General features: G+C 39.8%; 1 long non-coding RNA gene across 1 annotated transcript; it reads right to left on the bottom strand.

Annotated features, from left to right (window-relative positions):
* Positions 1-6,059: 6,059 nt before the first annotated feature.
* LOC146762810 (uncharacterized) lies at positions 6,060-6,980 on the bottom strand. The gene is made up of 2 exons (XR_014942148.1): positions 6,839-6,980; positions 6,060-6,418 (listed from the first exon to the last, which is right to left on the bottom strand). It is a non-coding gene; the product is annotated as an uncharacterized LOC146762810 (long non-coding RNA).
* Positions 6,981-7,519: the final 539 nt, after the last annotated feature.

Genomic DNA, 7,519 nt, shown 5'->3' on the forward strand with positions numbered 1-7,519 from the left:
CACCGCCCTCCTCACAGCCCCTTCCCGCTTCCTCGGCTCTTGGCGGCCGGGTTTCCCTTCTTAGATCGTTCTTTAGACTCGGGAAAATATTGAGACGGATGTGGACACGGAGCCGACTTTTTCCTTCTGTTGTTCTCAGCCTAAATTTGTTCGGCCCTTCAGTTTTTAGAAGAGTAAATCCGAAATGGCTGGGATGCTTTGAGAAACAGGCTGCCACAAGGAGTGTCTGTTGTGGTTTAGAAATGCTGGTCACAGAACAGCGGCCTTTGCGACCTCCTGCCTATACCCAGAGCAATGGGAAGGTTCCTGAGGGTGACTTTCTTTTCTAACTCCCAGGCACTAAGGGAGAGCAGATATAATTAATGCAATGCTAAACAAGAGTCAGCAAATGTTATTGTAGGAGTTGGTAGGAGTGTGGTATTCATACCAAGTGTGCCAATCCCTATAAAAAAGCTGAAAAGGAGACTTATTTAAAGAGATTAAACAATGCAGAATAAAGTTTCCAAAAGTTGTAATTGAAAGTGACAGAAACATTAGCTTTGAAACAAGTAACATTTAATCACACAGATTATACAGAAACATAATTCTTGTGAGTTGTTTTCTTCGGTGGAATTTAGTTTTAATCTGTTGAGACAGCTGATCACTTTCAGCTGCCTACTGCCAGAGGCCTGTCGTGGTGTGTAAATGGAGCAGCTATGATGAGGAGCGGGACCTGTTCACTCCAACACTGTCCATAACATCTGCACACCTAAAATGCACACACTCCTTCAGAGAAGAAATGTTCCCTAATACCCATCCCGAATTAACATCTGATTTTATTCTCTTACATGTCTGCAGCAAATCTAAATAGCCACAAAGAATAAACACTGAGATTTTAGAAGTGAAATGATTGGCTAGGACACGGAGAGAGTAAAGCTTAATATATTACTGTTTTGCTATGATGTTTATTTTAGCAGCTACTGTGCTGTTACACAGTGTGTGCATTTTCCACTGTCCCTGTCTTGACTTCCATGAAAGTGAACTCTGCATTTGCAGAACATGGGAGTGGGAGCAGACATGACCTTCAAGAAGGTTGATGTGAAGATCCTTCACCTCGTGAGGACTCTCAAGGTCAACAGGCAGGGAAACTCACATTGACACTAACCTGCTCTCTGTAGCAGCCAAGAACTACGTGTGAAAGCATGTCAAAAACTCCAAGCATTTTGGATGGTTACCATCAAATATTTTGAGTTTATTTGCTCATGTTCTAAAACTTGTTTGAAAATGGAGCCAGCTATCTAAAAATCGTTTTGAACTACAAGGTTATAGGGAGGTTTATTTTATTGTTCTCTGCCAATCTCTCTTGAGGCTAATGGAGGAATTTAAAATAGTATGTTTCACCTGCAGTTCACTCTCAGCTCCTTACAAAGTCTGAGTTATTAACAGATGCCTTTTGTTTTTAGAAAGATCACATCAATAGGTCAGCATGGCCAGAGTTTCAGAAAACAAAGATATTTCGTAAGAAGAGGAATTAATTCCAGCTCACAGCAAGAACATTACAACAGAAGCAGGTTCATTGTGAAGGGCAATCAGATAGATCCTGACCTCCTGAATTTGGAAGAAGCCAGAATGTCATTGGTAAGTCCCAAGCCTTCAGGGCACTGAAACAATCATTTATATTCTGTGATCAGCTACAGCTTCCTTGGGAGCTGTGTGGATGTATCTAAAGACATTCCAGACCAAAAACATACCCAGTGTTGGCCTTTGGGTGAGAAAATAAACGTGTGGTGCAAGGCTGGAACAGTAGCAGTGTCCCCTCTTCCTACACTGAGGGTCTGGCACTCCTGAGTGCAAAGAGCATGTGGGAAGCTCAGATGCTCAGAAGAAAAACAATTGGATTTGTCAAGTCCTTCCTTCAGAAAAAAATGCCAGCCAAAAAAAGAGCAAGATGAAACCTGCAGACATAGGTTTGATGATAATATGGTTACTAGAAGAGACACAAACTCCAACCCAAGTAGATTTACTATAGCTTTCTGTCCTTAAAGGGTGTATAGTCATCCTAATGCAGAATAGCGTGCTGTATTGTACTCATTAGAATGAGTAATGTACAGCATATGAGTAAGTAATTAATGTATGAGATCTTTCCAAAACTGCATCAGGACAGGCAAGGAGATCACCGGGACATTAGCTCCTTTGTTCTGCTTTGATGGCATGGTGCCCTCAGAAGGTTTTCTTGGCCAGCTGCATAGGGATGCTGCTTGTGTAAGGACAAAGCCTTTGGGAAAAAGCCCAGAGTGGCTTGGGGCTGCAGTGAGGTGCCGCAGAGTCCAAGCATACAACAGAATCATAGAACATTTAGGATCTTCAAGATCTTCAGATCCAACCACCAACCTGACCGAAGTGACCTTGATTGTCTCCAAGTGAAGAATCCGTAGGGATTTTGAAAAGCTGCAGTTCAAAGAAAAGATACAGCCAAGTATCTTGAAAATATGTGATACCAGCTTCTCCGGTATCACATATTTTCAAGATACTTGGCTGTAGTTGGGATCAAAATATCTTAATTTTTGATTTCTCCACAGCTTCTAATGACACCAATAAGAGGATTTAGCTGTACTGGGGGTTGGACTCGATGATCTCTAGAGGTCCCTTCCAACCCCTACAATTCTGTGATTCTGTATTCCATAATATTCCTCTCATAAAATTAGGAAATGATTATTATGATATGTAAAATTATTCCTAAGTGGTGCGCTGTGGTTTCCTTGTTGGTATAACCCAGTCAGTTGATACGGTTCTCTCTAGATAAGACTGTATTTTATATTCTTCCTCCTCTGGGCCATCAGACACCTGAAACATTGGTGTAGATGAAGAGGAACAGGAGTTTAATGGCAAGACTTCAGAGCAGCATCGCTGGTGGGATGCTGGGCCTCAAACCTGGGCCTTCCTCAGTTCTGGGCCCTTGCCAGGACATCATTTGGAAGACATCAGCAAATGTGGAGTTTACTTGAATGTCAGTTGACTGCTGCTTCATTTGTGCCCGAAGTGCTGTTGGCACATAGTATTATAGACTCATAGAATGGTTTGGGTTGGAAGGGACCTTTAAGATCATCTGGTTCAACCACCTGCTATAGGCAGGGACACCTCCCTCTACACCAGGTTTCTTAAAGCTCCATTCAGCCTGTCCTTGAACGCTTCCAGGGAAGGGGCATCCACAGCCTCTCTGGGCAACCTGTTCTAGTGAGAATTTCTTCCTAATATCTAGTCTGAATCTACCTTCCTCCAGTTTAAAGCCATTTATCTTTGTCCTGTCTCTAAATGGCCTTATAAAAAGTTCCTCCCAGCTTTCCTGTAGGTCCCTTCCAAGTACAGGAAGGGGATGGCGATGCTTCTTACAAGGCCTCTGAGTACTAAAGCACACACTTTTGGTGCTGCAAATCTGTTCAGCTCATGAAGGTCAGCTGGTAACTCTGGTCACTGCCACACATCTTCCAAGTTACCTTCAGAGCACCATGCAAAGCCAAGAAGAATCTGCAGGTTTCAAGGAATACAAGTGAAGTTGGAGGATAAAGCAAATTGGTGGCAGTTTACTTATCTGTCCATGTAGAGATGTCCGACTTAGGATAAACAGCTACAAAAGCTTCTGAACAACAAACTAGACAAATGGGAACTTTTATAATAAACAGAGTGTATTTCTGGAAAAAAATACATCTAATTTATCTGCGGCAGTAGAAGAAAAGCTGAATAGAAAAGCTTAATACTGTACTATTTAAGATTTATAGCAGAATATCTGCCCATAAATTCAATGGAATTACAGCAGCACTAAACCATACAAACACAATGGGGAAAAAATAATAATTCAAAGAGAAAATAAGATCAAGGGTTTGTATGCTTATTTTTTATGATAAAGCAAATACTACAGGAACATAGAAAGCTATTAAGTGATTAAGTCAAAAAAAATCAGCAAGGATTTTATACAGAAACATTGATGGTAAGCTGAGTAAATTTTTCAAAGGCTAAGAAAGTGATAATTTCTATTCTTCAAATTAGCAATCACTGTGGTATAGAATGTATTATGAATGTTCCTAATATTATATAAAAGACCAGTTGATTGCTTGTGAAAGGAATCTTCTGCTTCCAAGAAGTAACATACTTGCTACCTCCTCATATATGGCCTTATTTTTTTAGCCATTTTTCCTGTTTTAAAATATTGAAAAACTTTCCACATAAACATCTAAATTTCCCTTGCAAAAATACCCCAGGCATAAAAAAAAAGCCTCTTTTTTTTTTTTCCCCTTTAAAATAACTTTCTAAACTCTTTCAAAAGCTGCCGGTCCAGCAATTTCCCAAGACGTCTTGTTATATCTTAGTAATTAAATTGTAGTCTCTGAGCTGTCTTTTTCGTAACTAAATTTACAGGAAATGCATCTTCATCCCTGTCTAGCACAATATAGAAACGTTCTGCTGGGAATACAGTTGTATTTATTGATTCTTCAGAATTTGTAAATCCTTTCAAAAGAAATTTGGTTAGTTCTTCTGAGCTTTCATGAACTGACAAAGGCAGAAGACAATGATTTGAAGAAGTACTTTAAAAGAGTTTATAGCCACATACGATCTGATACAGGATCTGCAGTAGAAATGTGTTCTCCTCAGTACCTGTTTATTCTTTGCAATAACCATTTTCAAATAACAGCATTTTTAAATTCTTTATAAAATGTATCTGATTACAAGATCTCTAAGCCTGTATGTTATGTTGCACGTAAGGGAGAAGTGAGCTAATGTGAAGTATAAAGAACTTCCTCACGCACACAGTAAAGTAAAAACAAAAGCAAAATAACAGCAGTAGAGAAGTTAATCATCAGAATTGACCTCCTGAGTGTGTAATCATGGAATCATAGAATGGTTTGGGTTGGAAGGGGCCTTTAAGATCATCTAGTTAAAAGACCCTCCTCAGCTTTCCTGTAGGTCCCCTTCATGTACTGGAAGGCTGCTGTAATTTCCTCTCAGAGCCTTCTCTTCTCCAGGCTGAAGAGCCCCAATTCTCTCAGCCTGACCCCACAGGGGAGGTGCTCCAGCCCCCTGATCATATTCATGGCTGTCCTCTGGACCCACTCCAACAGCTTCTTGTGTTGGGTCCCAGAACTGGACAAAGTACTCCAGATTAAGCCTCACAACTGCAGAGTAGAGGGGCAGAATCACCTCCCTCAACCTGCTGGTCATGCTTCTCTTGATGCAGCCCAGGATACGGTTGGCTTTCTGGGCTGCCAGTGCACGTTGCTCATGTTGAGTCTTCCATCAACTGACATCCCCAAATCCTTTTCCTCAGGGCTGCTCTCAAGCCATCCTCCACCCAGCCTTTATCCATGCTTGAGATCGCCCACTCGCAGGTGCAGGACCATTTACGTGGCCTTGCTGAGCTTTGTGAGCTTGGCATGGGCCCACTTCTCAAGCCTTTCTGGTAGAAGGTAAAGCATCCATCGATTTGTTCATCCTTGGCAACTACTCAGAGGAGCCATGAGCTGCAGTTGGCTTTTTGTTTCCCACTAGATTGTTCTTACCCAATATGTAATGGCGGTGGGTATGCAGCAGTCCTTCCCATTGAGCTGTCCCACTTTTGCATCCAGTGATAAAATACTGGAATTAAATCGGAATCGAGAACCTTAATTCTTCTAAACGTGCTTTTTTAAAAACCAAATAGACAGTGCTTTCCTACACAAATAAAAACAAGTTTCTGCAGCAGTGACCTGCTGAGTCATTTGGCTGAATGCTCTTAGTTTATGCAGCTGCATCCATCACAAAGTGCCCTTTGATCATACAAAGAAATGCAGTCTGCTTTGCATTAAATATATATATATATATACATAGAAGATATTAAACTGCTGTAAATTCAGTGTATTGTTCTCTAATACAGTGATTACAGCATGTTTTTTATTTTTGCTAGCAAAAGCAGGAGGTCAACATTTCTATTAGTATTGACTAAGATGTGATTTCATGCAACTGCATGTTTTCCAGTGTACGTGTTGCTCTTATTAAAAGGTATGTGTTTTTCTGGCATCAACAAGTGTGTCATATGAATTACTGCACAATTTCCAACACAATGCCCATTTATTCCTTATATTTCTTTGGTCATTGTTGCATACCATTTTAAATTATTATGAGATTATTCAGAATATCACAGCTTTTCAAATTTGATTTTCTCTTAAAATATTGCAGTTATGTTCCATTCCTCTTGATAATTCAAAGACTTGGAATGAATGATTTAAACATGAGTCATGCGCATTATGAACTATTCAGTGTATCAGGAACACAGATGTTTACTGACATCAATTATTGACATCATTTTGGGATGAACTTTGTTATAACCTTGAAATGAACAAGCTGATGGAGAATATGAATTGATGCAAAACATCTTCTGTAGCACTGGAATATCCCTCCTTAAGGAAAGCTGCAGAAGTAAAGAAGTTACTTTAAAAGCAAAACTTTAAGCTCAAATACGTAAAGAAATCAGAAAACATTTCTCATCAATTATAAGATTTAAAATAGTTTTATTTGTATTTCTTCACAAGAATAATGATATTAAAGAAAAGTAGTTTTTTGTTTTAGTCTGTTCATCAGAAAAGGAAGGTTGATCTGAATAGGCTATTGTTAGTAACAAGCTTCGCTTCAAGTCAATAAATAGCTGAGTCGTTATATCATGTAGTTTCAGTTTATGAATTGTGCATCTGTTTAAAACCTGACAGACTGCATGTGCCTGTTTAGATACAGCAAACAATTCTTTGCTTGCAATTTCACTTTTTGATAAAGAAATGAAACGTAGCATCAGTTGTGAAAGGACAGAAATCAACATAAGTGCTAGGATACTTACAGATATTTAGCAGTTTCTCTCAAAACTGTAAATGACAATGAGACTTGCAAGCAAAACTCCCCAGGACTCTCTGTTTTGCTGAACATAATAACTGTCATAGCTAGCTCCTCCCAGTGTATTAATTGGAAGGGCACAACAAAGCAGATTTCAGGTGACTATCAGCACCTTTATCTCTTGTGCCGTGTTTGCATAACCATTGATGCTGGGCGGAGGTCCAGCAGGAATCAAAGACAGTCTGTTTTCTAAACAACAGAGACTGATCTAGAAAAGGTCAAGCAGAGAAAATGGATAAATACAGAGACAAGAATCACGCCGTTTTTTCTCTAGCTGGCTAAATGGAAATTTCTGAGGCTATTTCCTCTGGTTTGTTATGCCTTAATGGAAATGAAATATGATGTACAAAGACTTGTGAGTGTAGCATTTTACTTCCTGGCTTTGACATTTATCTTGTGTTACTATTAATGAATATTTGTGAGCCATAATGGCAGCAAGAGCCCCAAAAACTGCTACTGGGTGGTAGATATACACAGAGTAAAGAGTAGCATAGCTTTTAAAGCATCAGTGGAAGCTGTTTTGGGCAGCAGACAGAACACAATGAGGCAAGGCAGCTACTTAGGTTGCAGGCAGCACAGATGTTTGCAGAGATAATGCAGCTGAGAAGCAGTCATATCATTCTTTTCT

The sequence above is a fragment of the Coturnix japonica genome, chromosome 1, assembly GCF_054131305.1.
Source record: "Coturnix japonica strain WE chromosome 1, WE-NBRP24, whole genome shotgun sequence".
NCBI classification, from domain to species: domain Eukaryota; kingdom Metazoa; phylum Chordata; class Aves; order Galliformes; family Phasianidae; genus Coturnix; species Coturnix japonica.